The sequence below is a fragment of the Bos javanicus genome, chromosome 9 (assembly GCF_032452875.1).
Source record: "Bos javanicus breed banteng chromosome 9, ARS-OSU_banteng_1.0, whole genome shotgun sequence".
In the NCBI taxonomy this organism is placed as follows: Eukaryota; Metazoa; Chordata; class Mammalia; order Artiodactyla; family Bovidae; genus Bos; species Bos javanicus.
In genome coordinates, this window is record NC_083876.1 from 63,982,229 (window position 1) to 64,008,282 (window position 26,054).

The following is a 26,054-nucleotide window of genomic DNA, read 5'->3' on the forward strand; positions in this document are numbered from 1 at the left end:
GGAGCAGGAAATGGCAACCCACTCCAGTGTTCTTGCTTGGAGAATCCCATGGACAGAGGAGCCTGGTCCATGGGGTCACAGAGAGATGGACAAAACTGAATGACTAATGCTTATTATGCCAGAATATTTAGTCTTTATGGAGAAATCTCCCATTTTCTGAATTCTCCAGTTACAAGTGATTGATCAGAGCCGTTTCTGTCTGTTATTGAAGTCTGCATTAATTGGTGGATAAAGGAGATGCAGTACATATATACGATGGAACATTACTCAGCCATAAAGAGAATGAAATGATGGCATCTGCATCAAAGTGGATGGACCTAGGGATTATCATACTAAGGGAAGTAAGTCAGACAGAGAAAGGCAAATATTGTACGGTATCACTTAGAGGTGTACTCTAAAATATGACACGGATGAACTTAACTATGAAACAGACTCATGGACAAAGAGAGTTGTGTTTACCAAGGTGGAAGGAGGGTGGGGGAAGGATGGATTGGGAGTTTGGGTTAGCAGATGCAAATTATTATATACAGAATGGATAAACAACAAGTTCCTACTGTATAGCACAGGGAACTATATTCTATATCCTGTGGTAAACCATTATGGAAAAGAATAGGAAAAAGAATGTACACTTTGAATGAATCACTTTGCTGTACAGTAGAAATTAATTCAACATTGTAAATCAATAAAGTAAATTTGAAAAAAAAAAGAATATGCATTAATCAAGTCCCATAATCTATTTAAAATGGACTTGTCTAGTAGTCCAGTGGTTAAGAATCCATGCTCCCAATGCAGGGGGCCCAGGTTTGATCCTTGGTCAGGGAACTCGATCCCATCTGACAAATACACCTGGCACAGCCAAATAAATAAATAAAAAATAAATGTAGCTACCACAGGGGAAATGCTCGGTAAATATCTACTGGATGAAAAAACAACTTAATAAATGATTGGTGAGGAAGAGGAAAAAAAGAGACTGAGACTGAATGCCCAAGGCTGGGGTTACTGGTTCTCAGTCCCTGGGTGGTGTTCCCAGCAGCTTCTTCTCTGTAACCTGTACTGGTGTTGGCCTGTCTGTGTGGGCTGCAGTGGGAAAAAGGTTCAGATACAGTGCCTCTGGGCTCTGGCACCAGACTGATAAAGAGTTCTGTTCTGAAACCCTCTGATGAGTGGACACAGCAGCCACATAGTGATAATTTTCACAGAACACAGAGCCACAAAAGGCAAGCGAGCAGCAAAACCCAAAGAGAGAGAGTCTCTCAGGCCAAGAACATGCCAGGCCTCCCTGAATAAAGCAAGCTGTGCGGCGGCAGTCACAGTGGCCCAGCTCTGACTAGTGTCTGATGCTACATCCTTGGTTGGTTTGCGTCAACCCGCAGCAGTATTTTTATTTCAAGTGTACCAGAAAACGTAGATTTTTCTCCCAAGTTTGAAATGACATCCCCCACCCCAATTTCAGGCCAGCCCAGCTTGAACCCAGATGAGGGGATTACAGACACTGAAACTGGGTCGGCGGTGGGGCAGAGAGCTGGGCTCCTGTTGCAGGAGATGTTGCATGGAATTGCCTGGGAGAAACCTGGTGCTCACTGCCCGCTCTGTACCCTACCCATGGATCCCTGCTCTGCATAGTCTGTTGGCCAGGCAGTCCCCACCAATCAGCCAGCAGAACACGTGCCCTCAATAACCCATGAAGGTTACTGTGAGGATGCATGTGGTTCCGGGTGCTAGGAAAGAGCAATCCCCAGTGCAGCACGGGGCAGACCTCCCCTCTCCCTCAGGCCTCCCCTCCTGGTGACCCATCCAGGAAACCCCTTTGTTTCTGCTCCTTCACCATCCCCTCCAGGGCTCCCCTCCTCCAGGCACTCCCACTGCCCCACTCTGTCTCATCGTTTCTCACCTAGACATTTCGAGAACCTCTGAGCCAGTCTCTGGCTTCAGACCTCCTGCCCACTGCCGGGGGGCCACCAGAATGCACGTCCCCAAACACTTCCAGCCCTGCTGGGTGTCTCTACAAGGCTCCCCGCTTCCCACTGAAATCCTTCCTGCTCAGATGCTAAACCAGCCCTTCTATGATCTCCCTGAGTTTGCCTCATTTTTTTTTTTTTTCTGCCTGACCAGGCACCTTCGGTTCCAGGAAGACAAAGCCACCTGCGTGTAAGAACTACCTCAGACGCAGCTCAAGTGTGTGTGAGAAAGCTTCAGTGGCGCCGCCACCACAGACGGCCCTCCTGTCACATCCACCACATCCTGCTGCCGCTGTCTGTTTATGTCTTTCTCCCGGAGGCAGGAGCGGTGTCAATTGTCCCATGGTCCTTGGTAATGCCAGATGAGAGCCTGGCACCAGCGGCTCAGCAGGTGTTTACTGAAGGAATAATAAAACCACCCACCCACCTGCTCCTTTCAAATAGGTTCCATTTTCATCTCTGATTTGGTAGGTGAGCCACTGAAGCTGTTCAAGAACAGCATATAAAAACACACATGATAAAGAGTAGTTAAGCAGCAGCAGTAGTGTTAGTTGCTCAGTCATGACTAACTTTTTGTGACCCCACAGACTGTAGCCCACCAGGCTCCTCTGTCTATGGGATTCTCCAGGCAAGAATACTAGAGTGGGTTGCCATTCCCTTCTCCAGAGGATCTTCCCGACCCAGGAATTGAATCTGCATTGCAGGCAGATTCTTTACCATGTGAGCCACCAGGGAAGTTGTAAAACAAGAGAAACCAAATTGCTTGGAAGAAGGTGAACCAGACAATAAGCTTGGAAGATTAGCTGACACAATTCACAGCTCAGTTTGGCTCTCTTTTTCATTTCCTGTGTCTTCATTTATATTTCTATTAATATCTCACTGACACTTGCTTGTGAATAGATTTTTTTAAAAGTTTTTTTTAACTGTTCAGTGTCTTGTGTGTGCACGTATGAACGTTATATAGATTTCATGAAGGCAGTTAATAAGAAAAAGGAATTTTTAAAAATCTCTTTCTATTGGGAATCTGTCAAGGAGACCAACCACCTATACGGTATCTGAATTACCAAGGGGGCATTTCACAGCCCCTGCTTGGTCCATGAAGGACTGTGAAAATTACCAGTGAATTTGACACAAGGGAATTTCAAGAAAGAGAAAAAAAAATACATGACAATAAGAAATATGAATAGTCAATACTTTCATGCTACATGGCTAAGCCCTGTTCATACATTAACTTATTCAATTCTTACAATGCTGTGAGATAAGTACTAATTACTTGTCCTTTACAGAGATGGGAAACCTGAGGCATGGGGTTTCCACAACTAGCAAGAGGCATAGCTAGGACTGGAACAAAGCAAGGCTTTGGCATTTGGGACTTTCACTATCCTGCCAAACTGCTGCTAATACAAGCACCTGTAAACCATAATGGAAAGGATATTAAAAAAAGTAATGTGTATATATACACATGTATATATATATATATATATGTATAACTGAATCATTTTGCTGTACAGCAGTAATTAAAAACATTGTAAATCAGCCGTGTGCTTATTTGCTCAGTGGTGTTTGACTCTTTGCAACCCCATGGACTATAGCCCGCCAGGCTCCTCTGTCCATGGGGATTCTCCAGGCAAGAATACTGGAATGGGTTGTCATGCCCTCCTACAGGGGATCTTTCCAATCCAGGGATTGAATTCAGGTCTCCTGCATCGCAGGCAGATTTTTACCACCAGGAAAGCCCCAAATCAGCTATATTTCAATAAAACTAATAAAAAAAAAACAAGTTATTGTATTTGGGATGGATAAACAGCAAGGTCCTCCTGTATGGCACAGAGAACTATGTTCAAGATCCTATGGCAGGGCCTTCCCTGGAGGCTCAGTGGTAAGGAATCTGCCTGCCAATGCAGGAGACACAGGTTCCATTCCTGCTCTGGGAAGATCCCACATGCCGTGCAGTGACTAAGCCTGTGGGCCACAACTACTGAGCCTGTGTTCTAGAGCCAGGGAGCCACAACTACTGAAGTCCGTGCACCCTAAAGCCCATACTCTGCAACAAGAGAAGCTACCACAATGAGAAACCTGCACCCCACAGCTAGAGAGTAGTCCGCAATTGCTGCAACTAGAGAAAAGTCTGAACAGCAATGAAGACACAGAATAGCCAAAAATAAATAAATAAAATCATAAAAAATACAGTAAGGTCTCTGACTTCTGCAAATAGTTTTTTTTTTAAAGATCCTATGATAAACCATACTGGAAAAGAGTATGTTAAAAAAAATAAATAACAAGCATCTGGAGAGGGATGAGTATCATTAAACAACCCACTGGTTTCTTCTAGGTTTCCACAGTGCTGAGTAACACAGCCCTGGTCTTTGCCCTCAGGAAGGGTTGGGCAGTCAGGGAGAGAGCATGAAATAAACACATCCATCCATGCATTCATAAAGCAAGTGGGAACCACAGGCAGAGATGTGTTTGAGAGAGCCTGACAGAGATGCAGGCTCACCCTGACAGTTAAAAATGGACGGGGCTCCAAGCGTGAGCTTCACCTTCGAGGCACTAGTCAGGGAAGCTCACAGGCCAATGACATCAGCTGTAGTAACAAATGTGGGGATGGAGACATGAAAGCTGAGGCAGTCAGAAATGTTCCAAATAAGAAAAGAGGCTTAAATCCAGGTAGAAGAAAAACAACGGAAAGACGAATTAAGAGCAGCACAGGATGCATGATGCAGAAGAAAAGAATTTCAGTTTTAATCCGCAGAAATTGATTGTAACAACATCAAAGAGCCATATGTCAGAAATTTGCAACACGTGAATTCAGTTAGTCACTTAGACTCTAGCTCATCCCATGAAGAAGGCTGCAGGACACCCTATAGTTTAAGGATTAGAGGAAACTCTGGTCTGTCACTCAACAGGGCATAGTTGCCAATCACTCAGGGAGACTCAGCAACAACCATAAGCAGAGAAGATTACAAGGTAGGTGTCGTGGCTGCTTCTGGTGTTGGGTTGTGCTTCACATCCCCAGTCTTAGTCCCTGGCAGATGAATGTGGCATCTGACTGAATGGCAGAAAAGATTCCTGAGCTCAACCCAGTTCACTCACAACTCAGTGTCTGTTGAATGAATGAACAAACAAGTACTGAACAGACAGCATTTTATATTAATTCTCTGCCCATGCAAAATACCCACAGCAATACTACCTTTAGAAATACCTGCTCAACTATTTGGGTTCCAGGAAGGATTCACTACTGGGCTGGTCAAAAGGCTTATTCGTTTCCCCCAAAAGATGGCTCAAGCAGTGCTTAGATGTTTTTAGCTTTATTCAAAACAATTTTGTTTGTATTGTGACAGCTGTCATATCAGTGTGCATTTTTAAAAAACTTATCTAAATTGGTGAATTTTTGTGTAGCCATTTTAATTTTGAGGATAACATCTTTGGCATATTATGCTTTGTTATTTCACAAAAGGTGAAAGTGCAATTGAAATGCAAAAAAAGATGTATTTAGTGTATGGAGAAGATACTGTGACTGATTGAACGTGTCAAAAGTGGTTTGTGAAGTTCTGAGCTGGAGATGTCTCACCGGAAGATGTTCCACAGTCAGATAGACCAGTTGAAGCTGATAGCAAGTAAATTGAGACACTGAGAACAATCACCATTATACCATGCGGGAGATAGCTGACATATTAAAAATATCCAAATCAATCATTGAAAATCATTTGTACCAGCTTGCTTATGTTAATTGCTTTGATGTTTGCATTCCACATAAGTGAAAAAATTTCCTTGATCATATTTCCACATGCCATTCTCTACTGAAAAGCAAGATGTTCCATTTTAAGAACAAATTGTGATGTGCAACGAAAAGTGGTTACTACACAATAACATGGAATGGAAGAGATTGTGGGGCAATTGAAATGAACTGCCACCAACCACACCAAAGGTCAGTCAATCTTCTTTTAAAGGAGGTGATATTGTGTATATGGTGGGATTGGAAGAGTCTTCTATTAGGAGAAAACCTTCCAGAAAATCAGATGATTAATTCCAACTAGTACTGCTCCCAATTAGACCAACTGAAGGTAGCACTCAATGAAAAGCATCCAGAATTAGTCAACAGAAAACGGATAATCTTCCATCAGGATAATGCAAGACTGCATGTTTCTTTGATGACAGACAAAAACTGTTACAGCTTGGCTGCAAAGTTCTGATTCCTCCACCGCATCCACCAGACATTGCATTTACAGATTTCCATTTATTTTGGAGCAACCCCATGTCCAAGGAGCGGTGGTTGCATGGGCGCAGGAGGGCCAAGAGGAGCTACTCCTCATTCAAGGTCAGGAGGCGGGGCTGTGAGAAGATACCCCTCGTCCAAGATAAGGAGCAGCGGCTGTACTTTGCTGGAGCAGCCATGAAGAGATACCCCATGTCCAAGGTAAGAGAAACCCAAGTAAGACAGTAGGTGTTGCAAGAGGCATCAGAGGGCAGACACACTGAAACCATAATCACAGAAAACTAGTCCATCTGATCACATGGACCACAGCGTTGTCTAACTCAATGAAACTAAGCCATGCTGTGTGGGGCCACTCAAGATGGGCGGGTCATGATGGAGAGGTCTGACAGAATGTGGTCCACTGGAGAAGGGAATGGCAAACCACTTCAGTACTCTTTCCTCGAGAACCCCATGAACAGTATGAAAAGGCAAAATGATAGGATACTGAAAGAGGAACTCCCCAGGTCAGTAGGTGCCCAATATGCTACCGGAGATCAGTGGAGAAATAACTCCAGGAAGAATGAAGGGATGGAGCCAAAGCAAAAACAATACCCAGTAGTAGATGTGACTGGTGATAGAAGCAAGGTCCAATGCTGTAAGGAGCAGTATTGCAGAGGAACCTGGAATGTCAGGTCCATGAATCAAGGCAAATTGGAAGTGGTCAAACAGGAGATGGCAAGAGTGAATGTTGACATTCTAGGAAACAGAGAACTAAAATGGACTGGATGGGTGAGTTTAACTCAGATGACCATTATATCTATATATCTGTATCTATCTATCTATATAATGATATAGATACCATTATATCTGTATATACTGTGGGCAGGAATCCCTCAGAAGAAATGGAGTAGCTACCATGGTCAACAAAAGAGTCCAAAATGCAGTATTTGGATGCAATCTCAAAAACGACAGAATGATCTCTGTTCGTTATCAAGGCAAACCATTCAATATCACAGTAATCCAAGTCTATGCCCCAACCAGTATTGCTGAAGAAGCTGAAGTTGAATGGTTCTATGAAGACCTACAAGACCTTTTAGAACTAACACCCCCAAAAGATGTCCTTTTCATTATAGAGGACTGGAAGGTAAAAGTAGGAAGTCAAGAAACACCTGGGGTAACAGGCAAGTTTGGCCTTGGGATACAGAATGAAGCAAAGCAAAGGCTAATAGAGTTTTGCCAAGAGAACGCACTGGTCATAGCAAACAACCTCTTCCAACAACACAAGAGAAGACTCTACACATGGACATCACCAGATGGTCAACACCGAAATCAGACTGATTATATTCTTTGCAGCCAAAGATAGAGAAGCTCTATACAGTTAGCAAAAACAAGACTAGGAGCTGACTGTGGCTCAGATAATAAACTCCTTATTGCCAAATTCAGACTTAAATTGAAGAAAGTGGGGAAAACCACTAGACCATTCATGTATGACCTAAATCAAATCCCTTATGATTATACAGTGGAAGTGAGAAATAGATTTAAGGGACTAGATCTGATAGATAGAGTGCCTGATGAACTATGGACAGAGGTTCATGACATTGTACAGGAGACAGGGATCAAGAACATCCCCATGGAAAAGAAATGCAAAAACGCAAAATGGCTGTCTGGGGAGGCCTTACAACTAGCTGTGAAAAGAACAGAGGCGAAAAGCAAAGGAGAAAAGGAAAGATATAAGCATCTGAATGCAGAGTTCCAAAGAATAGCAAGGAGAGATAAGAAAGCCTTCTTTAGTGATCAGTGCAAAGAAATAGAGGAAAACAACAGAATGGGAAAGACTAGATGTCTCAAGAAAATTAGAAATACCAAGGGAACATTTCATGCAAAGATGGGCTCAATAAAGGACAGAAATGGTATGGACCTAACAGAAGCAGAAGATATTAAGAGGTGGCAGGAATACACAGAAGAACCGTACAAAAAAGATCTTCATGACCAAGATAAGTACGATGGTGTGATCACTCACCTAGAGCCAGATATCCTGGAATGTGTAGTCAAGTGGGCCTTAGAAAGCAACACTATGAACAAAGCTAGTGGAGGGGATGGAATTCCAGTTGAGCTATTTCAAATCCTGGAAGATGATACTGTGAAAGTGCTGCACTCAATATGCCAGCAAATTTGGAAAACTCAGCAGTGGCCACAGGACTGGAAAAGGTCAGTTTTCATTCCAATCCTAAAGAAAGGCAATGCCAAAGAATGCTCAAACTACCACACAATGGCACTCATCTCACACGCTAGTAAAGTAATGCTCAAAATTCTCCAAGCGAGGCTTCAGCAATACGTGAACTGTGAACTTCCAGATGTTCAAGCTGGATTTAGAAAAGGCAGAGGAACCAGAGATCAAATTGCCAACATCCGCTGGATCATGGAAAAAGCAAGAGAGTTCCAGAAAAACATCTACTTCTGCTTTATTGACTATGCCAAAGCCTTTGACTGTGTGGATCACAATAAACTGTGGAAAATTCTAAGAGAGATGGGAATACCAGATCACCTGACCTGCCTCTTGAGAAACCTATATGCAGGTTGGAAGCAACAGTTAGAACTGGACATGGAACAATAGACTGGTTCCAAATAGGGAAAGGAGTACGTCAAAGCTGTATATTGTTACCCTGCTTATTTAACTTATATGCAGAATACATCATGAGAAACTCTGGGCTGGATGAAGCACAAGCTGGAATCAAGATTGCTGGGAGAAATATCGATAACCTCAGATATGCAGATGACACCACCCTTATGTCAGAAAGTGAAGAGGAACTAAAAAGCCTCTTGATGAAAGTGAAAGAGAAGAGTGAAAAAGTTGGCTTAAAACTCAACATTCAGAAGGATTATGATATCTCAGACCATGGCATCTGGTCCCATCACTTCATGGCAAATAGATGGGGAAACAGTGGAAACAGTGTCAGACTTTATTTTTTGGGGCTCCAAAATCACTGCAGATGGTGATTGCAGCCATGAAATTAAAAGACACTTACTCCTTGGAAGGAAAGTTATGACCAACCTAGATAGCATATTGAAAAGCAGAGACATTACTTTGCCAATAAAGGTCCATCTAGTGAAGGCTATGGTTTTTCCAGTGGTCATGTATGGATGTGAGAGTTGGACTGTGAAGAAGGCTGAGCGCTGAAGAATTGATGCTTTTGAACTGTGGTGTTGGAGAAGACTCTTGAGAGTCCCTTGGACTGCAAGGAGATCCAACCAGTCCATTCTAAAGGAGATCGGTCCTGGGTGTTCATTGGAAGGACTGATGCTAAAGTTGGAACTCCAGTACTTTGGCCACCTCATGCGAAGAGTTGACTCATTGGAAAAGACTCTGATGCTGGGAGGGATTGGGGGCAGGAGGAGAAGGGGACGACAGAGGATGAGATGGCTGGATGGCATCACCAACTCGATGGACATGAGTTTGGGTGAACCCTGGGAGTTGGTGATGGACAGGGAGGCCTGGCATGCTGCGATTCATGGGATCACAAAGAGTCGGACACGAGTGAGTGACTGAACTAAACTGAACTGATTTATTTTGGTCTTTACAAAATTCTCTTAGTGGAAAATTTTCAATTTTCTGGAAGACTGTAAAAGTTACCTAGAACAGTTCTTTGCTCAAAAAGATAAAACGTTTTGGGAAGACAGAATTATGAAGTTGCCTGAAAAAGGCAGAAGGTATTAGAACAAAATGATGACTACACTGTTCAATAGAGTTCTTTGTGAAAATGAAAAATGTATTTTATTTTTATTTAAAAACCAAATAAACTCTTTGGCTAACCCAGTACATCTCTGAGGAGCTAGGAGGCTGCAGCTAATTTTTGGATTCTATATAGAGCCAACTTGAGAAGGAAATGGCAACCCACTCCAGTATTCTTGCCTGGATAACCTCAACGGACAGAGGAGCCTGGCAGGCTACAGTCCATGGGGTCACAAGTGTCAGACATGAACTAGTGACTAAACCATAAAGCCAACTGTTCAAGTGAAGGAAAAGAAGTGTCAAGAGGATTTGCAAGTTCTGGTTATATAGTTGAAGAACAGACAGGGAGGGTGTTTGCACAGCATCCAGATGGTTTTGTGAGTGAAGCAGGGAAAGCTGCCAATCTGTTGTGTGACTTGTCCGGTTCTTCTCCCATTTTCTTTTTTTTTTTTCTTCTTCTCCCATTTTCAGTTAAGCAAACACAGATGCCTGGACAAGATGAGCTCAGAAGCTGCTGCTGCTTCCTTTTCTCCATGCCTGAGGCTGGTTTCACCCAGACCAGCCCCGATGTGGAACTCAGACTGGGGACAACAGCCATAGGATGGGGCTGTTCACACATATCACTAAGACCTGAGGATCCACAATCCACACACGTGCACGACTTTCAAGGTCTGAGCTCCAGGAATAACCACCAACTTTCTATGCTTAAACAAAACAAAACAACAAAACACTGCCATCAGATATTTCTTTCAAGCTTTCCGAACTGGCACGACTAGTCTGTCTTCCCAGAACATGCTGCTTTGTAACTGAAGATAAAGTAACTCTGTTTCCTTGATATGAGAGACTTTGTAAGCACTTGAATATCAGGTGACTTTGTTACTGACAATAAAGTAATTCAGTTTCCTTGATATGAGAGACTCTGTAAGCACTTGAATATCAGGTGACTTTGTTACTGACAATAAAGTAATTCAGTTTCCTTGATATGAGAGACTCTGTAAGCATTTGAATATAAGGTGACTTCCCTTTCCTTAGGGATTGCTTTCCTGAGAGGAGGGGAAACATACCCACTGTGGATTTGGACATATATGGTACCTGAGCATTGTCTTCTGCAGATAGGATCTGTAGTTGGAGAATCCTTGTGCACAGGTGTTAGAATTTCAGTCATTTTTGCTTTGCTTTGCTTCTCCCTGCTCACCCCCCTTCATAGGTCTTACCCAGCCTCTCTATGTGGTTAGGAAGGGCTCAGATGGTCACGATCCCCTCACTGAACAGTAAGTTTCACTCTGGCAGGTCTTGTTTACTGTCTAAAGTACTCAGCACAGAGTCTGGCACAGGCTTGGTTGGTTGTTTAGTCACCAAATTATGTCCGACTCTTGTGACCCCATGTACTGTACCCTGCCAGGCTCCTCTGTCCATGAGATTCTCCAGGCAAGAATACTGGAGTGGGTTGCCATTTCCTTCTCCAGGGGATCTTCTCAACCCAGGAATCAAACCCGGGTCTTCTGCACTGCAGGCAGATTCTTTACCAACTGAGCTGCAAAGGAAGCCAATTAAGTGAAAGTCAGTCAGTTGTGTCCGACTCCTTGTGACCCTATGGTCTGTAGCCCTCGCCAGGCTCCTCTGTCCATGGAATTCTCCAGGCCAGAATACTGGAGTGGGTACTGTTCCCTTCTCCAGGGGATCTTCCCAACCTAGGGATTGAACCCAGGTCTCCTGCATTGCAGGTGGATTCTTTACCATCTGAGCCACCAGAAAAGTGAATATCTGTGGACTGAAAGAGTAAGTAAACCTCACAGAAAACAGACTTGAAACTGGGTTCATCACCCTCCCACTTTGGCCATAATTTTCTATTACAAAACAGATAACCCTCCATCTAAAATCCTGGAAACCTCTTTGGAAGCAGTAGCTACCTGGAGGTACCTGGGAGAAGACCCAAGCCATCCCTCCACAAGAAAACAGCTTCTATGAAAGGAACTGTGGAGGAGAAACAAGAGTTGTCAGGCCAACTTAGACCCGTGCGTACTATTAAGTCCTGGGACCAGTCGAGCCGTGTTGGCAGATTAGAAGCAAGACATAGAGCTGGGCAGGGCCTGAGGCACTGAGAAAGGACATGGGCAGAGCACCCCCTCCAAATCCCTTGTTTTATGAGGAATCCGCTGCCCAAACTCACATAGCTGCTGCTGCTGCTATGTCGCTTCAGTCGTGTCCAACTCTGTGTGACCCCATAGACGACAGCCCACCAGGCTGCCCCATCCCTGGGATTCTCCAGGCAAGAATACTGGAGTGGGTTGCCATTTCCTTCTCCAATAAACTCACATAGCTAGGAGCTTGAAAAGCCAAGAAGTAAAACCTGGGTGTCCTGAGGTCCTGTCCAGATCTCTTTCTACTGCTTCTGTCTGCCACAACCCCATGGGCACAAGCATGTCCACTAAGTCAGGAAAAGCCTGGAAATAGGAGGCTTTAGCTGTCAGGGGGTAATCTTACTACACCTCTGCACTCTTGAGGTGCAGTGTCAAACACCGCTGATTTGCCCTGTGTCCCAGGCTTGAACCCTCTTAGTCGTCTTTTGATTATAAGCTCTTCTGAGCCACCCCTGCCAACAGAAGGTGAGTACAGTCAGCACTTACTGACCCCTGATTGTGGCTGGCACCATGTAAAGAACTTGACACACACTATCATCTCCTTTAAAATTCATTAAAAAATATTTATTTATTTATTTGGCTGTGCTGAGTCTTTGTTGTAGCATGCAGGATCTTTAGTTGTGGCATGTGGGATCTAGTTCCCTGACCAGGGATCAAACCCAGGTCTCCTGCATTGGGAGAGTGGAGTTTTAGCCACTGCACCACCAGGGAAGTCCCTGTCATCTCCTTTAAACCCTACAACAACCTATGGGGAGAAAATCATGATCACACCCACCTTACACCTGTGGAAAGAAAACCTCCAGGAGATTCAAGAACCTGCTCACACTCCATAGATTTTAAGTGGCAGGGAAGGGACCTGATCCCAGATAGTCACCCCAAATTCACCCTCCTAGCCCTGTGCCATGCTGCCTGTCCTACTGAAAATGGCCCTGGTGGATTCAGCCTTTCTTTCCCCATCACCATAGTTCTGACCTGGAGTGCCCCTAAAACTGAGTTCCCTCCCAAGTTAATGATGAATCTCTCTATTCAAAACTTTATTCCCTTTCTATCCCCTATGACCTCAACCACGGGCTAACAGAACAGTAATCTACCAGAGTTGGAGGAACTGCTGTTGTAGATTTCATCATTAACATACAATTACAAGTTGCTCTTCTAATAGGCCCCCAAGTCATAGACCATCTGGCCTGAGAATCCTAAACCAGAGACTTACTGGCTGCCGAAACTGTGACTAAGAAACGTCACAAAATGATGATTAATTCCAGTTTCTTTGTTTTTTCCCTTTAAAAACACCCTCAATTCAAAACCCAAGTGGGAGTGGATCTGAGGCTCTCTCTTACTCCCTTGCTCGGCGCCCTGCAATAAATACTTACTTTGCGGCAAATGTCTGCTGTTACATCAGCTTTCTGCACTGCAGGCATACAAGCTCTTTGCCCAGTTACAGTCTGTGTTCATCATCTCTTGACTAGACTATATTGTCCAGCCCCTTCTCCCTTCCTCTTTTCTGGTATCTTTGCCCTCCCATCCATTTCTATTCATTCTTCCAAAACTGTGATTTCCCTCTGTGGCTGAGAAGTGTTTTCTCATATCAGCTAATTGTCCAGGTCTCTGAGGTTACTAACTGGGTGTCCAACAATTCAATTCCATGCTGACAGTATCTACCTGGGGCTTCCTAGGTGGTGTTAGTGGTAAAGAAACCACCTGCCAAGCAGGAGAATCAAGAGACACGGGTTCAATCCCTGGGTTGGGAAGATCTCCTCCAGTAAAACCCACTTCAGTATTCTTGCCTGGAGAATCCCATGGACAGAGGAGCCCAGAGGGTTACACTCATGGGATTGCAAAGAGTAGGTCACAACTCAAGCGACTTAGCACGCACACACTGTCTACCAGGAGTGAACATCAAATCACAGATCCTGGCTTCAGAGCCACAAGCCTGCCCCCACTTCAGATGGCAGTTGCAAGTTCTTGGATCATTTGTACTTGTAATACATCATCTGTAAATCAGGGATTCCCACAAGACCCTACACAGTTTTGATAATTTACTAGAAAAACTCACAGAACTCAGGAAAGTACTTTGCTTTTATGGTTACTGGTGTACTATAAAGGCTGCAACTCAGGAACAGCCAAGTGGAAGACATGCATGGGGCAAGGTGTGCAAGCAGAAGGCTGCACAGGGCTTCCCGGCTCTCTCTGGGCACACCACCTTGCCACCACTTCACTGTGTTCACTATTTAGGACTTTTTATGATGGTTTCAGGCCCTCCTGCACCCGCGTAGCCACCGCTCCTTGGACGTAGGGTATCTCCTCCCCGGCCGCCGCCCCTGGCCTGGGGCGGGGGGTAGCTCCTCTTGGCTGCTCCTGCGCTGTTGCAGCCTGGCACTCTCGGCCGCTGCCCCTGACCTCCGATGTGGGGTAACTCCTCCCAGCTGCCGCCTGACTGCGACGGTACACATAGCGCGGCCGAGAGGAGCTACCCCACGTCCAACGTCAGGGGCAGAAGCCCGGAGGACCCCATGCCCAAGCGGCGGTGGCCAAGAGGAGTTACCCCACGTCCGATGTCAGGGGCAGCAGTCGGGAGGAGCTACCCCACGTCCGAGGTCAGGGGCAGCGGCCGAGAGTGCCAGGCTGCGATGGTGCAGGAATGGCCGAGAGGAGCTTCCCCACGTCCGAGGTCAGGGGCAGCAGCCGAGAAGAGCTAATCAGCGTCCTAGGTCAGGGGCGGCGGCGGAGACTGCCAGGCTGCGACAGCGCAGGAGCAGCCGAGAGGAGCTACCCCACGCTGGAGGCCGGGGCAGCAGCTGGGAGGAGCAACCCCATGTCCAAGGAGCGGTGGCTGCGTGTGCACAGGAGGGCCTAGGGGAGCTATTCCACACTCAAGGTCAGGAGGGGCAGTGGTCAGGAGATACCCTCATTCAAGGTAGGGAGCAGTGGCTGTGCTTTGCTGGAGCAGCCGTGAGGAGATACCCTACGTCCAAATAAGAGAAACCCGAGTAAAACGGTAGGCGTTGCAAGAGGGCATCAGAGGGCAGACACACTGAAACCATACTCACAGAAAACTAGTCAATCTAATCACACTAGGACCACAACCTTGTCTAACTCAATGAAACTAAGCCATGCCGTGTGCGGCCACTCAAGACAGGCGGGTCATGGTGGAGAGGTCTGACAGAATGTGATCCACTGGAGAAGGGAATGGCAAACCACTTCCGTATTCTTGCCTTGAGAACCCCATGAACAGTATGAAAAGGCAATATGATAGGATACTGAAAGAGGAACTCCCCAGGTCAGTAGGTGCCCAATATGCTACTGGAGATCAGTGGAGAAATAACTCCAGAAAGAATGAAGGGATGGAGCCAAAGCAAAAAGAATACCCAGTTGTGGATGTGACTGGTGATAGAAGCAAGGTCCAATGCTGTAAAGAGCAGTATTGCATAGGAACCTGGAATGTCAGGTCCATGAATCAAGGCAAATTGGAAGTGGTCAAACAGGAGATGGCAAGAGTGAATGTCGACATTCTAGGAATCAGCGAACTAAAATGGACTGGAATGGGTGAATTTAATTCAAATGACCATTGTATATACTACTGTGGGCAGGAATCCCTCAGAAGAAATGGAGTAGCCATCATGGTCAACAAAAGAGTCTGAAATGCAGTACTTGGATGCAATCTCAAAAACGACAGAATGATCTCTGTTCATTTCCAAGGCAAACCATTCAATATCACAGTAATCCAAGTCTATGCTCCAACCAGTAATGCTGAAGAAGCTGAAGTTGAACGGTTCTATGAAGACCTACAAGACCTTTTAGAACTAACACCCAAAAAAGATGTCCTTTTCATTATAGAGGACTGGAAGGTAAAAGTAGGAAGTCAAGAAACACCTGGAGTAACAGGCAAATTTGACCTTGGAATACAGAATGAAGCAGGGCAAAAGACTAATAGAGTTTTGCCAAGAAAAGGCACTGGTCATAGCAAACACCCTCTTCCAACAACACAAGAGAAGACTCTACACATGGACATCACCAGATGGGCAACACCGAAATCAGACTGATTATATTCTTTGCAGCCAAAGATAGAGAAGCTCTATACAGTCAACAAAAACAAGACCAGGAGCTGACTGTGGCTCAGATCATGAACTCCTTATTGCCAAATTCAGACTTAAATTGAAGAAAGTAGGGAAAACCACTAGACCATTCAGGTATGACCTAAATAAAATCCCTTATGATTATACAGTGGAAGTGAGAAATAGATTAAGGGACTAGATCTGATAGAGTGCCTGATGAACTGTGGACGGAGGTTCGTGACATTGTACAGGAGACAGGGATCAAGAACATCCCCATGGAAAAGAAATGCAAAAAAGCAAAATGGCTGTCTGGGGAGGCCTTACAACTAGCTGTGAAAAGAACAGAGGTGAAAAGCAAAGGAGAAAAGGAAAGATATAAGCATCAAGAGGTGATATAAGATATAATGCAGAATTCCAAAGAATAGCAAGGAGAGATAAGAAAGCCTTCCTCAGCGATCAATGCAAAGAAATAGAGGAAAACAACAGAATGTGAAAGACTAGAGATCTCTTCAAGAAAATTAGAGATGCCAAGGGAACATTTCATGCAAATATGGGCTCAATAAAGGACAGAAATGGTATGGACCTAACAGAAGCAGAAGATATTAAGAGGTGGCAGGAATACACAGAACTGTACAAAAAAGATCTTCACGACCAAGATAATCATGATGGTGTGATCACTCACCTAGAGCCAGACATCCTAGAATGTGAAGTCAAGTGGGCCTTAGAAAGTATCACTACAAACAAAGCTAGTGGAGGTGATGGCATTCCAATTGAGCTATTTCAAATCCTGGAAGACGATGCTGTGAAAGTGCTGCACTCAATATGCCAGCAAATTTGGAAAACTCAGCAGTGGCCACAGGACTGGAAAAGGTCAGTTTTCATTCCAATCCCAAAGAAAGGCAATGCCAAAGAATGCTCACTACCGCACAATGACACTCATCTCACACACTAGTAAAGTAATGCTCAAAATTCTCCAAGCCAGGCTTCAGCAATATGTGAACTGTAAACTTCCAGATGTTCAAGCTGGATTTAGAAAAGGCAGAGGAACCGGAGATCAAATTGCCAACATCCGCTGGATCATGGAAAAAGCAAGAGAGTTCCAGAAAAACATCTATTTCTGCTTTATTGACTCTGCCCAAGCCTTTGACTGTGTGGATCACAATAAACTGTGGAAAATTCTGAAAGAGATGGGAATACCAGACCACCTGACCTGCCTCTTGAGAAATCTGTATGCAGGTCAGGAAGCAACAGTTAGAACTGGACATGGAACAATAGACTGGTTCCAAAAAGGAAAAGGAGTACGTCAAGGCTGTATATTGTCACCCTGCTTATTTAACTTATATGCAGAATACATCATGGGAAACGCTGGGCTGGATGAAGCACAAGCTGGAATCAAGATTTCTGGGAGAAATATCAATAACCTCAGATATGCAGATGACACCACATTTATGGCAGAAAGTGAAGAGGAACTAAAAAGCCTCTTGATGAAAGTGAACGAGGAGAGTGAAAAAGTGGGCTTAAAGCTCAACATTCAGAAAACTAAGATCACAGCATCTGGTCCCTTCACTTCATGGGAAATAGATGGGGAAACAGTGGAAACAATGTCAGACTTTATTTTTCTGAGCTCCAAAACCACTGCAGATGGTGACTGCAGCCATGAAATTAAAAGACACTCCTTGGAAGGAAAGTTATGACCAACCTAGATAGCATATTAAAAAGCAGAGACATTACTTTGCCAATAAAGGTCTATCCAGTCAAGGCTATGGTTTTTCCAGTGGTCATGTATGGATATGAGAGTTGGACTGTGAAGAAGGCTGAGCGCTGAAGAATTGATGCTTTTGAACTGTGGTGTTGGAGAAGACTCTTGAGAGTCGCTTGGACTGCAAAGAGATCCAACCAGTCCATTCTGAAGGAGATCAGCCCTGGGATTTCTTTGGAAGGAATGATGCTAAAGCTGAAACTCCAGTACTTTGGCCACCTCATGCGAAGAGTTTACTCATTAGAAAAGACTCTGATGCTGGGAGGGATTGGGGGCAGGAGGAGAAGGGGACGACAGAGGATGAGATGGCTGGATGGCATCACTGACTCGATGGACGTGAATCTGAGTGAACTCCAGGAGTTGGTGATGGACAGGGAGGCCAGGCATGCTGCGATTCATGGGGTCACAAAGAGTCGGACACAACTGCTCGACTGCACTGAACTGATGATGGTTTCATCACGTTGACATAATTGATCAAATCCTTGACTGCTGGTGATTAGCTGAGTCTCTTGGTCCCTGCCTCTCCCCAGAAGTCACTCTGAAGATGCCTAGGAGTCTCCAGCCATCAGTCATCTCATTGACATTAAGAAGACACTGATCAAGTATCCCCAAGAGTTTGGGGAGCTATGTGACAGGAACTCAGACAAAGACAAAATGTTTATTTTTTATTAACAACAAATTCCTCCATTCAGACACCTCCAGTGGCTCCCCATGACAATAGAGCAGAGCCTATTTTCTCAGAGTGGCCTGTAAGTTGCATGTGATCCCATCTCTCCTGATTCCTGCCACCTCGCTCTGGTTCAGGCTGGTCCATCTTACAGATTTCTGCTTCTGCACCTTTGCCTCATCCTCCCGTCCCTCCACTGAATTGAAATGGAATCAAAATATTTCTCAGGTCGCCATTGGTTTAGAGATGTGAGGACCCTCAGACTTTACAGATGAGGAATTGATGGCTCAAAGAGCTGAATGGCATACTCCCAGTTATAGATTCAGCATCTCTCAAAGGCAGAGAGAACAGTACTCATGTCTGAATTCCAGTGATGAGTGCTGGGGATGACAAGCTTCAAATTACTAAAATCTTATGTAAAATTTCAAGAGCACAAACCATAAGACAAAAAAAATAATAAAAATTAATTTGATTATACCAAGTGGAGGATTTCTGTTCAATGAAAAGACACTAAAAAATGGAGTATTTTCTGCCATATCAGTAAACACGGATGTCACAGTCATCAGAGATGGCAGCCCTCAATGTGGGCCCTAAGGGAATTTGAAGAGATGAATACCTGCTATCTAGCAGCCATCAGACTGCAGCCACTCCCTAGGCTGAGCCCTGAGGAACATCAGGATATGAAACCACACATACTGGCCCCAGATATTAGAGGTACACGTCAGAGGAATAACTGCAGTGAGCCAGACTCTTGCAACTTTCCATACATAGAAAAGCACTACAATCCTTAACTTGGGATATTTAGTTTTCTTTAACTGACATAACTCTTTTGATGTTCAGACTATTTACTATTTTGATGTTGCAAAACTATATAAAGCACTACACTCCTTAATATAAAACTACATAGCACAACACTCCTTATATAAAACTTTATATATAACTATATAAAGCAATACAATCCTTAACTTGGGATATTTAGTTTTCTTTAACTGACAAAACTCTTTTGATGTTCAGACTATCTAGTATTTTGATGTTGCAAAACTATATAACCAGGCTCCTCCCCTTGGCTCCTTGAGGCAGTTCTCTCAGGGTCACTTGAGATGCTATCTCCCAGGCCTGGGCCTGATGTCTTAAAAATTCCCACCCAATAAAACAAGTTGACAATGCTATGGACAAAATTAATAGATCTAAAAATGGTAAATAATCCACCTGCAATGCAGGAGACCTAGGTTCAGTCCCTGGGTTGGGAAAATCCCCTGGAGGAGGAAACAACAATGCCTAAAACTGATTTCAGGGACTTCCTTTGTGGTCCAGTGTGCTTCCATTGCACAGGTTCAATCCCTGGTCGGGGAACTAAGATTCCACATGCTGCATGGCTAGGCCAAAAAAAATTAGAAAAAATAAAATTGATTATAGATTAATACTTAGAACTCTTGAAAAGTAAGAAAACTAGAGCAAACCTAATTTATAAAAAAGAGCAAAGCATGTGACCATGCAGTTAGGGCAGAGGAAACCCATAAAGTTAACAAACATATTCAGTTCAGTTCAGTTCAGTTGCTCAGTCGTGTCCGACTCTTTGCGACCCCATGAATCACAGCACGCCAGGCCTCCCTGTCCATCACCAACTCCTGGAGTTCACTCAGACTCACGTCCATCGAGTCAGTGATGCCATGCAGCCATCTCATCCTCTGTCATCCCCTTCTCCTCCTGCCCCCAATCCCTCCCAGCATCAGAGTCTTTTCCAATGAGTCAACTCTTCACATGAGGTGGCCAAAGTACTGGAGTTTCAGCTTTAGCATCATTCCTTCCAAAGAAATTCCAGTGCTGATCTCCTTCAGAATGGACTGGTTGGATCTCCTTGCAGTCCAAGGGACTCTCAAGAGTCTTCTCCAACATTACAGTTCAAAAGCATCAGTTCTTCGGTGCTCAGTTTTCTTCACAGTCCAAATCTCACATCCATACATGACCACAGGAAAAAACCACAGCCTTGACTAGATAGACCTTTGTTGGCAAAGTAATGTCTCTGCTTTTCAATATGCTATCTAGGTTGGTCATAACTTTCCTTCCAAGGAGAAAGCATCTTATTTTACTAATTATTAGAAAAACACAAGCTCAGATAGTGAGATGTCAGTTTACACCTCTTGGAAAGCTGCAGAATGATGCAAAGTAGGGGTAAGGATGTGTGTGGGGGGGTCATATCTGCCTGGGGGTCGGTGGGGTGAATAGAAGGCCCCAGGAAAGCCATCTGGTGGTCAGTTCCTGAGTAAGTGTACACATCCTTGTGCCCAGCAAGCCTGCCCACGGGTATGGATCCTAAAGGAAGGCTCACAGTTGGGACCTGCAGGAGGCTATTTGGGGCAGCACATTTGTGGAACTGCAGCATGATGTGTACCATGTCCAAATCCATCAAAGGGGAGCAAAAGCTAAAATGTGGGGAGGTCTTCGTGGTGCACGAGGCACAGTGCGTGTACATGATAGACACAGAGTGACACCGACAAACCCCACGCAGGACCAGGTCAGGACAAAAGAAACAATGAGCTGAGTAACAGAATGAGTTGTGTAACTTAAAAGTATAAGCAACTAAAACTATAACAAAGGTCTACAAGCGCACATAGAAATCAAACACAAACATCAACATGCGAGGAAGGCTACCTACGTGGGAAATGGAAGGTGAGGCATGTGGACAAAAGGGGGTCTATTGGGCTTGAGTGAGGTAAAGTCAGGGGCCACGGTCCCCACTCAGCTGCTGGCTCTGGCATCAGGGAGTGATTTGCTCAGGTTGAGGCTGCTGGCTGTCAGACAGAAAGTGGGTTCAGCAGCCAGGGCCTTACAACGGGGCCCAAAGGAGGCTGCCCTTCCCCACAGCCCACCTTGGTGGTTAGAATCCCATCCCTGGAGATGAATCCCTTTGCTTCTGTGCTTTTTGGGGTTCACATAAGTCTGCTCAATGAGTAAACATGAAGATAGCCCAAACCAAAAAAAAAATCCAACCTCTAGTGAGTCTTGCAAATATAAACCGCTTCCGTGATGGAAAATGTTACATGATTAGCACTTAAAAGTAATTTTTTCTATAAAAACAAAAAAAATATAAAAAAGAAAAAATAATAGTTCAGAAATGGGACATAGAAAAGTTGGTGGAGTGGGCGGAGGAGGGTGGTAGGCTGTGCTGGGCAGTCAGAATCAGATAAACTGAGAGCTTAAAACCCCAACCTCCCTTACTCATACCTTTCTCTTTTTTTTGGCAGGACACATGGAACTAACTTTTACTGAGTGTTTACTCTGAGCCAGCAGGGAGCTAGGGAGTTTTACATTTGCCATCTCATGGATCACTTACAAAAGTCTTACACAGAGAGGCGGGGTGGTGGTTGATCCCGCCAGTCTTGCAGTTGGGAACAGGAAGCTCAGAGAAAGCAACCCGCCCAACTCACATGGTGAGTACATCAGAGCTGTCTTCCTGTGCCTCCACCAACACAGCGACACTAACTAGCAGCTTGTGACGGCCTCCCTCTAGAGTTTTCTGCCTGGCAGCTGGGTCCAGAGGTCTCTAAGCTTGCCTTTGGCTCCAGCACTATCAGAACCCCCCAGCACTGCTGGTGGACTGTAAATTAGTACAGCCACTGTGGAAAACAGTATGGAGATTCCTAAACAAATTAAGAATAAAACTACCATATGATACAGCAATCCCACTACTGGTCACATGCCCTGAGAAAACCACAATTCTGAAAGGCACAGGTACCCCAATGTCCACTGCAGCACTGTTTACAATAGCCAGGACATGGAAGCAATCTAGATACCCATCAACAGATGAATGGCTAAAGAAGTTGTGGTACACATATACAAAGGAATATTACTAGCCATAAAAAAGAATGAAATCGAGTCAGTTACAGTGAGTTGGATGAACCTAGAACCTGTTATACAGAGTGCAGTCAGACAGAAAGAAAAAAGCAACCATTGTACACTAATGTATATATATGGAAGCTACAAAAACACTACTGATGAATCTATTTACAGAGAAGAATGGAGACACAGGCACAGAGAATGATCTGGTGAACACAGCAGAGGAAGGAGAGAGTAGGACAAATTGAGTAGTAGCATTGACATATATACACTGCTGCTGCTGCTGCTAAGTCGCTTCAGTCGTGTCTGACTCTGTGCGACCCCACAGAGAGCAGCCCACCAGGCTCTCCCATCCCTGGGATTCTCCAGGCAAGAACACTGGAGTGGGTTGCCATTTCCTTCTCCAAGGCATGAAAGTGAAAAGTGAAAGTGAAGTCGCTCAGTCGTGTCCAACTCTTAGCAACCCCATGGACTGCAGCCTACCAGACTCCTCCATCCACGGGATTTTCCAGGCAAGAGTACTGGAGTGGGGTGCCATTGCCTTCTCTGATATATACACTACCATGTGTAAAATGGATAACTAGTGGAAGCTGCTATGTAACATAGAGAGACCAGCCCGGTGTTCTGTGATGACCTGGGGGGTGGAATGGGTCGGGGGAGGGAGGCTCTAGAGGGAGGGGATATATACACACAAACATACACACACACATACACACACACACACACACAGAGTTATGACTGATTCAAGTTGGTGTATGGCAGAGACCACCATAACACTGTAAAGCAACTAGCTACAATAAATAAAAAAAGAATCCCTCTAGCTGTTCTCACTGGGGCTCGAAGGTCCGGAGGTTGAGGGAACTCCTGGGGTTAAGTTAAATTCTAGTCACTTCCTCTTTGCCCTCCAAACCCATGCATCTTAGATGTGGTTCCTCTAACCAGGTCCAGTTTCTAGAGAACTGGGGATATCCTTTCACGACTGTTTTCCACCCTGATCTACATCTCCAGCTTCCTGAGAGTCAAGAGGTGGCAGCAGGTTGGTGAGCTGGGGGTGGATTTTTAACAGCAGAGGACTTCCCTGATGGTTCAGACGGTAAAGCGCCTGTCTACAATGTGAGAGACCTGGGTTCAATCCCTGGGTTGGGAAGATTCCCTGGAGAAGGAAATGGCAACCCACTCCAGTACTTCTTGCCTTGAAAATCCCATGGATGGAGGAGGTTGGTGCAGGCTACTATCCATTGGGTCACAAAGAGTCGGGCATGACTGAGCGACTTCACTCAAACTTTCTTTTAACAGCAGAACAGCAATAAACTCGCTGAAAGGTGTGTTAGCAAAATGCCAATGAAAAGCCACTGGAAAACCAAAACACAGTGAATGTGGCAGAGCTTTATCCCTTACTAAAGCATCACAAGAACTAAGATTTTATGCAGGTCAAACCATGTTTGTCAAACCTGCATGGAGTGAATCTGATGAGAGGCTATCAAGAACCTGGCCACCAGCCTTACCTTTGGCTTTCCTCCTCTTTCACAACCTGCCAACATTTCATAAGTTGCCTAATTTCCTCAGGCCCCGGTCCAATTGTTTTGAGTGAAATTTAAAAGACAGTAAATCCATCCAACAATAAGCATTCTAAACATTTTTGGTGGTGACGGACTGTAACTTGTAGCAGATTGCTTCAGCTTCACCCAGCATCTTATCATAAACACTTGATTAACACTGTGAACTTAATTCATCTGAAAGAGGAAAACAGTATCACTTGGGAAAACTGGGAATTATCCACTTTTTTTTCTACCGAAAGGAGTCAACACAACTGTGGAAAAAAGAGCGTCATGAAAAGAAAAGTTTAGAAAGTTGTGGTTTGTGGATGAAATCAAAACAAACTCACATAAGGTTTATTCTTTCTGGGAGGAAATGGCAACAATTTTATAAATATTTATTCTGTCATCACCTAGGACAAAGCATCAGGCAGGTCTAGCTGCTGAGATAAGAACACTAAAAGGCCACATACAGAATTCTTGAGACCCATGAGTCTTTGGCACAGTTCAGATGCTGGCAAGTCCTCCAGATAAAGGCTGTGGCTCAGATAAACACAAAGGCTACAGGGCTCATAGCCTTTGAATTGCAGCGGCTCTGAGTGTTCCTGATAACCTTAAAACCAACGATCAGATAGAGAGGACCTCTCTGTCCTTCTTTCATCTCTCTACAATGAGCTTTCCTGGAAAAAAAAAAATAGTCTACCCCCCTATATCTTTCCTGTCCTCCTCTCTCCAAGTTTCCAGGGGGAAAAATACAGCACTGTGCTTTGCCCACCTCTGTGTTCCTCTGTTACAAAGTGTACCGTTAGCCTGCTGTATCCCAGGCAGGACCACACCTCTCCCCATCTCCCATATCCACATACCACATCTCCCTGGACCCCTTGCTCTGTTCCTGTTCTAAAACTTCTAGGATTTCTTCCCCCAGTTTTGCCACACAGAATCCCTTCACTCTAGGATTTCACACAGGGCTAAACTCGGGCGTTGGTTTGACTTACAAAAGTCATAACTATTTATTACTGTGCCGCTCCTCTCTGCTCCTTTTCTAGAATTCAGTCCAACAAAATAAGGCATCACCTTTAACAGAGCACTGGGGAACTGGCACTTCAACTCTCACATATGTTTTAACAGCCTCTCAATCTCTTAAATGGGACTCTCTTCCTACATCTCTGCTGCCAAACTGATTTTAATGAAATTCTTTGAAACCCAGTGCTTTCAGCATTTTGGCTTCCCTAGGGAAGTTTCTTTATTTCTGTTTTTAAACCTCTACAACAGTGTCTGGTGATAATAAGAACTAACATTTAAAGAGGTCATACCATATGCCAGCCAACCCTCTGAAGTGGGCTTCCCTAGTGGCTCAGTGGTAAAGAATCCACCTGCCAATGCAGGAGATGCGGGTTTGATCCCTGGGTGGGGAAGATGCCCTGGAGAAGGAAATGGGAACCCACTGCAGTATTCTTGCCTGGGAAATCCCACGGACAGAGGAGCTTGGCAGATGACAATCCATGGGGCCTCAAAAGAGTCTGACACAGTTTAGCAACTAAACAACAATTATGTGTCAGACAACCCTCTGAAAGCAGACAGGATTATTACCCTGTTTTCTAGAGGCAGGAACTAAGGCACAGAGAAAGTCAGCTGCACACAGAAGGTGTCCAGCTGGGATTCTCCCCAAGACTGTGAGCTTAATTATGCTTAAACTCTGGGGTCAAAGGGATCTGGGATCTATTATTATCCTGTCTCGCTCTCTCTTTTGGAGCAGGTGACCTGGATAATGCACTTAACCTCTTTGACCCTGAGTTTGTTTCCCTTCCAATTAACTGGAGATAAAGTATTTCTTTGAAAGACCAAGCAGTAAATGAGAGATATGTGCGGATCTACCTCGGTCAGGTGGAGAAGGAAATGGCAACACACTCCAGTATTCTTGCCTGGAGAATCCCATGGACAGAGGAGCCTGGCGGGCTACAGTTCACAGGGTCGCAAAGAGTCCGACACGACTGAGCGACTTCACACACACACACACACACACACCTCGGTCCAGGGCACAGGGTAACTGGAGTCCTACACATCCCAGCTGAACCTCCTCATTGGCAAGTCCGAGTCCCGCTCCTCTAAATACCCAATTTCTTGGTGGAAGTACATCAGTCCATTTAAGTCGAATCAGCCAAGGGGCGTCTATGTAAGCA

At 44.8% G+C, this 26,054-nt stretch overlaps 1 protein-coding gene across 1 annotated transcript in view; it reads right to left on the minus strand.

The window, feature by feature from the left end:
• NT5E (5'-nucleotidase ecto) overlaps positions 1-26,054 on the minus strand; it is a 72,997-nt gene that overhangs the window by 46,375 nt on the left and 568 nt on the right. The window lies entirely within an intron of this gene.